Raw genomic sequence first — 6,951 nt, 5'->3', positions numbered from 1 at the left:
AATATATGCACATCTCTCCTCCTTATATTAAACTATTTGCTGGATACATTGGACAGTAATTACTGATGTAGAAACCATATCAGCTCATTCCTGCTTACTCAGCTTGTGTAGTTTTTAGCGACTTTTCCACTTAACATTGTATTTGCTTTACCTCCTGTTACACAAGTGATTTAAAGGGCATATATTTCTGTATTTTCTGATCTACTTTTTAATGTTGTTTCCTTATCACAAATACACCTGGAGTTGTGTTTTTGTTTCATTCACACATGTTTAACACACAAACCCTGCATATTTAATCTGAGTTCTTCTCACAAACAGAAAACACGGTGTTCTGCTCTGTCATGTCCTAACCCTAACCCTAAGCTCCATACATCTTCACTTAAATCATTTACTATATTTTTTGGACTATAAGCAGTCACCTCCAGTCTCTCTCTCTAAAACCTTCAAATCAGGCAAGAAATCTAGGGGTAATAATGGACTCAGACTTGAACTTTAACAGCCACATCAAATCAATAACATCTGCAGCCTTTTACCATCTAAAAAACATAGCAAAAATCAAAGGTTTACTGTCTAAAGCACTTGGAGAAACTTATCCATGCGTTTGTCTCCAGTAGATTAGATACTGTAATGGTCTGCTCACTGGTCTCTCCACACGAGCTGTGAGACGCTGCAGAACATCCAGAACGCTGCAGCTCGGGTCCTTATTCGAACTAGGAAGTACGAGCACATAAGTCCTGTGCTCAGGTCTCTGCTCTGGCTCCTGTGCCTCAGAGAATAGACTTTAAAGCAGCTCTGCTTGTACAAGTGTCTCCATGGCCGAGCACCAAAGTCCATCTGTGACATGTTAGTGTCATATGAACCATCTCACACTCTGAGGAGCTCAGGGACCAACTCCTGCTGGTGCCCAGAGTCAGGACTAAACAAGGGGAGTCAGAGTTTCAGGTTCATGCAGCTAAAACCTGGAACAGTCTGAACATGTGAGACAGACTCTTCTGTGACGCTGTTTAAATCCAGACTCAAAACATTTCTGTTTAACTGTGCATATAACTGAAAGGTTTTCATTCCGCACTCTTCTCTCCAATTTATGTCTCTCTTTTTTAATTTTAATCTTCATGATTATTTATGTTTTGATTTGTTTTTTTAATTATGATTTTAATGTATTTCTTATTCTGTAAAGCACTTTGAATTACTTTGTGTACGAATTGTGCTATACAAATAAACTTGCCTTGCCTTGCCTATAAGTCGCTCCAGAGTATAAGTTGTACTAACCAGAAAATGTGTAATGAAGAAGAAAAAACATAAGTTGCACTGGACTATAAGTCGCACTTTTTGGGGGAAATTTATTTTATAAAATCAAAGACCAAGAACCGACATTTCATCTTGAAAGATCTTGAATTTATAGTTATAAAAATAGAACAGAGAACAACAGGCTGTTAACTTAACATATGAACAGTTATTCAGATTAAACTATAGCATAAACAACAGAACATTAGTTTATCAAACTCTTCATCTCACTCAAAATCATTAAATCCATTGAATTCTTCTTCCTCTGTGTCAATTCTGAGCAACTCCACAACCTCCAGAGGTAAATGGAGCATCACTTCCTCTTCTGTGTAGCTGTCGTCAGACTCCACATCAGTTCCAGTTAGAATTATTCAGGCCTTTTTGAATCCCGACAGGAAGGTTTTTGTTGTCACTACAGTCCAGGCTTTGTCGATCCATCCATTGACTTCTAGGAAAGTTGCATGGTGCACCCTCCTGGTTGTTACAAGTTTCTCACTCAGTCCAGACTTTCTTTCTGCTGCTTGATTTCCATTTTCGGCTGCATATTTCACGACTTGCAGCTTGTAATCTGCAAAATATGATTTTCGTTAAAATTTTCAGTGGTACAGAAGTAATGGTGTGATCGACTGACATGATCCCAGACAGGACAGAGGCTCTTTCTGCAGGAGACATGCACAGAAGGGCAGCAGATATTGGCACACAAGCCTAGAGCCTCTCATGGCTTCAGTGTGGAAATCTTAATATACATGTTGCAGAACCACCCAAACCATGAAAAAAGTGTGATTTATAATCCAAAAAATACAGTAAACCATTTCAACTGTGCAGTGCTATTCTGTGCTTAACCAACGGTTAAAGGTAACTGTTAACTTGGAAAACTACACCTTCATGACATCACATGGCATTTGGAGCTTTAGAAATGCAGACAGCCAACATGAGGGTTACTCATGTATGTGTGAATGAAACTAAACACAACTGTGAGCATGTTTTCTATGAGGTAACAATATTGTAATGTGGCTTAAATCTCACAAGAGTCAATTTAGTGAAATAAAGGACATTTGCTGAATACATTGTACGGTAATTCCCAATGTGTAAACCATACCAGACCATTCCTGCTCACTCAGCTTGTGTCGTTTTTAGCAAATTTACCACTCAATGTTGTATTTGCGTTAGCCTTGCCTATTACATAAGTGAAATAAGGCTGATCCGATGAGAGGAATACAGATGAAGACGGCAGGTCATATTGGAGATGCTGTACGCGCCCTGGCCGTACTTAGAGAGGATGGAGCAGAGCTAAACAAATTGCTTCCTTGTTGTAGCGTCTCCCACAGCGCTAATGCGGACTAGCTGTGCACGTGGTCACAATGGGCCCAGGCTCGTTTTCTGTGATTTGAATAAATATGTGCTGCGTCTCTACAAATGTCACCAACTTAAATAAATGTATGTAGAGCAAAGGGAGCAGCGTGCACTTTGCAGAGTTGGCATTTTTTTCCATTGTTTATGCTCTCAGTGGTTTCTGGAGACACAGGGAGGAGGCAAAATAATATGGCCACCTGCCGAAAAAAGCTTAGTTATCTGTCTATCTCCATCTACAGTAGTGGAGAAAATGAAACTGTGTTAAATGTGGAGTAACTGGAAGGTAAAATATGAAATGCAAAGTATTTCAGGGTTTTTCTGTAAAAAATAAAACAGCAAAGTACCAAAACTGCTGAAATTCTACAAAAATACTCAACACACTGTCTTATACAAAATATTTTCTTTCTTTATTAATCCTAATTTTGTATTTACTTATTTATATTTTTTCATTGTATTTAAAGGTGCACCGTGTAACTTTTCTGGTAGAGGGACCATTACCTCCTCGTTTCCATGGAGATGTTTTTGCTTTGTCCAATATGCTCCACAGTATTGCATTAAATGTGTATAGCTTCATGAAGACAAAAAGTAACACCACTAAGCCAAGTTACAAGTCAGATCTCTGGATGGGCGACCCTGCTTGTGTTTTTTAAGCAATAAAACACATATAATTAAATACATGTTTAATGCTACTGTGGAACATTTCATGCAAAGCAATAACATCTCCATGGGGAAAAAATCCACCAAAAGAGTTACACAATGCACTTACAGTAGTAGTAGTAGTAGTAGTAGTAGTAGTAGTAGTTGTTGTTAGTTGTTGTTGTTGTTGTTAATATTACTATTATTACTATTATTATTATTTTATTTATTTATTTTTTTATTATTTTATTTTTATTTTATTTATTTTTTGTGTGTGTGTTTTCTTATTTTGATATTTATTTTATTCAATAAAAAAAAAAAGTCTGTAAGTCTAGCTGCTGCAAAATATGTGAAGAGCTGAACAAATTGCTTATCAGTTCAAGTTTATAATATACGCCCATAGCTGTACAAATCATTACAGGCGTGTCTGCTATTGTCTTTTGTCAGTTTTTATTCTGAGAGTTTGTGAGACAAAGTGAGAAGCATCCAGCTGCAAATGCTTATTATTGTGTTGTTTGTGAACTGTTATCTTGATGTGTGGTAATTACAATTAGCACACTTTTCATTTCCAATAACACCGGAATGATAGCAGTAACTAAAAAAGAGATAGGAAGAAAATGATGGGTTTTTTTTGGTTTTTTTCCTGTAACAATAATCAAAGTCATTAAAGTGCTTAATGAAAGTAGTGCAGGAGACAAGTTGTACGGTGTAAAGATACATAAAGCTACTAACAAAGCCAAGTCTAATGGGTCTGGTCACTCAGTCTTTGACGTTAATTTCCAAACCAACCAATATAAGTGGGACCAAGTCTTCAAGTTCAGTGTCTCTTTTTGGGCTGAGTTCTTCTCTCAAACTGAAAACACTCAACTGTCCCACGTTGTAATGTCATGTGGTAATACAGGAAGTGCTCCACTGTGTTTTTAAACTCCATTCACCTTCACTAGAATTATATGGATGGTTTCAGCTCTGGAATTGCCAACCTCTACTGAACTAAAAGTAAAATTATTAGGTTGTTTTTTTTCAGACAAAGAGTTTGTTTTTGACGGTTTGGACTGCTCACTAGCGGTCTTCCTCTGAGTGGTCATGTGATGTTGCTGTGATGAATCCAGTCAGCTGATTTAAACTGGTTTTGGCGCTGTCTTCCTAGCGGTGGAGCCAGGTTGACATCTCCATCTGCAGTCTGGCTTCAGGACAGTATCCCAGGTGTGTGAGAGTAAAAAAGCCCCCTCATCCAGGTTCATAGTCCCGTGGGTGTGTTTCCGTATTTCGATTGCCTCTTTAATCCAATGTCCCAATGATGTTTGCTCCGTCCCAGTCCAGAATGTGGTTCGTTCTTTTACAGTGGTCACAAATGGAGTTGTTCCTGTTCTGCTTTGTGTTTTGTTGCTTGTGTGCACGCCTTCGCTGTTTCCTTCTCGCATTCTGTCCTATGTTCCTTTTTTCGTGTACTGAACACCCTCCCTGTTTCCCTGATGTATGTTTTATTGCAGGACAGGCAGGGTATTTCATATATGAGATTACATTTATGCTCCGGTTCTGTTTTATCTTTTGGGTGGACGAGTAATTACCTGAGTTTGGTATACGGTTTCACTGGTGTGTTGATATTGCATTGTGTTGTGTAAAATGTAGCTGTTAACTTGAAAACTACCACTTTATAACATGTATGAATGAAACAAAATTAGGCAAATTAATGAGGTAACAACATTAGAACATGGATAAAAGCTCAAAAAAGAGTCAATTTCATAGACCATAAATAAAAAAAGACTGTCATAATATAGTGGCTGATTTGGGCATGATCCACAGTTGGTGCTATGCTGGGGTTTTTGTTTTGCTGATTTCAGATGCTGCGTTCACAGTCTGGACTCTGTGAAGCTCGCCTCCACCTGTCCACGAGCCAACAGCACAGACGCCTTTAGAGTTTGGAGCAGAAAAGAGACGCATTATCACAAACACAAACTCATCTGATATCTGACCATGACGCTGGCTGCGTGTGGACAGGCCAGCGTAACATCCTCCTTATCACAGCCATGTTATTATGTTGTATGAATGAATATGGCTCTATTACAAAGACGTCGGTATAAAAGGCTCACCGTGTAACTTTTCTGGAGGATGTTACCTGCCCTGCTGGATTTCTTCAAAACAATATCACAAATATGAACGCAATAACGATTTCCTTGATTATTTTTGGACGTGAAAGCTTAAAGATTCACTGCTTAGCTTTTGTAGAGGTCAGCTACCTGCTTGTTAGTGCTTTGTCTATGTTCTGCAATATGTCGTTGGGCTTGTTGGTCTAGGGGTATGATTCTCGCTTGGGCTGTGAGAGGTCCTGGGTTCAAATCCCAGATGAGCCCCCCATTATGTTACAAACCAGTGCTAGGGACAAAGGAAAGTAACACAAACAAGATGTGATGTAAGGTAAGTGCTTTTATAAAGTAAATGTAAGTAAGTATAATAACAGAAAAAAGCTGTTTTACATACAATAAATCAAAATTTCCAAATACAACTAAACAATACCTCTATTGGGTTAAATAACTCAAAGAAAATACAAATGCCCAAGGGCCGAGCCAAACTGGCAAATACAAACAATCACTAGGTCAATAGTGACCCCTAGAGTCCCAAATTCTCAGTAGTAAAGGGATGTGACAAACACACGTCTACCAACGACGGTGGTGAAATGAAACTGAGATCCAGCCGTGAGGAGGGACAGGCGCACAGCACTTTTATTGGACGATTTGATGGGATGTGTAGGAAGGGGACTGGAGGAGCGGGACGTCAATCCTCCAACCAGACACAATAAACATCAGAGCCAGCCCAAAAGCGACGGAACCACACCCCACCAATCAGGCGGCAGGTAAAACACAGGACATGTAAATATGGAAGGCACACGCGGTAAAACAAACGGGGAGCGCCGGGCGAGGCGGAGCCAGGCCGCGAGCTGTAACACACCTAATCATTTCCTTTGAGACAACCAGGTAACAGGCCAAGTTACAGGTTAGGCCTGTGGAGAGGCAATACCGTGTGCAGTAAGAATGTATGTTTTTCAGGTATTTTTTCGCTATAATAACAAACATAATGAAATAAATGCAAAGTATCTCAACAAAACAATACCTGGAGTTGTTTTGTTTCATTCACACATGTTTGATTAATTCTTATTATTCTGTCGACAACTCCAAAGCTCAAAATATTCTGTTCTACCTTGTGATGTCATGTAGTGGTAGTTTTCAAACTAACAGCTAGCGTTTACCTTTTCTTCAGTAGAGACTGGCAATTCCAGGGCTGAAATTATCCAAATTATTCTAGTGAAAGTGGAGGTTATGGAGTTTAAAAACACAGTAGAGCACTTCCTGCATTATCGCATGACATCACAAGGTGGAACAGGGTGTTTTCTGTTTGAGATCATTTGTCTGAATGAAGCAAAACAAAACTCAGATGTGTTTTTGACGAGGAAACACCATTATAACATAAACCAGAAAAGAATTTAACATTTTATGCCAAAATGAATCAAAGAAGTCAATGTTTCTTTCACATTTGTCACAGTTGTTTTGATGTTTTCGAAAGTGGAATGAACAGTCAGAAATGTGAACACAGGGGATCCAAAATTGTTGCCAGGATCAAGCCGACCAGACCCGGGCAGAGCTAAAATGAAGGGGGCACTGTACTCTGTGATACCATGTTGTT

The 6,951-nt window shown here is 39.0% G+C and overlaps 1 non-coding gene across 1 annotated transcript; it reads left to right on the top strand.

Moving 5' to 3' along the window:
• Positions 1-5,552: 5,552 nt before the first annotated feature.
• trnap-ggg (transfer RNA proline (anticodon GGG)) lies at positions 5,553-5,624 on the top strand. The gene has a single exon. It is a non-coding gene; the product is annotated as a tRNA-Pro (tRNA).
• Positions 5,625-6,951: the final 1,327 nt, after the last annotated feature.

This window comes from Boleophthalmus pectinirostris, unplaced genomic scaffold, assembly GCF_026225935.1.
Source record: "Boleophthalmus pectinirostris isolate CB_2022bp ecotype Guang Dong unplaced genomic scaffold, ASM2622593v1 HiC_scaffold_10, whole genome shotgun sequence".
NCBI classification, from domain to species: Eukaryota; Metazoa; Chordata; class Actinopteri; order Gobiiformes; family Gobiidae; genus Boleophthalmus; species Boleophthalmus pectinirostris.
Note: the sequence above shows the minus strand (reverse complement) of the source record. Positions and strands in the feature narration are given on the sequence as shown.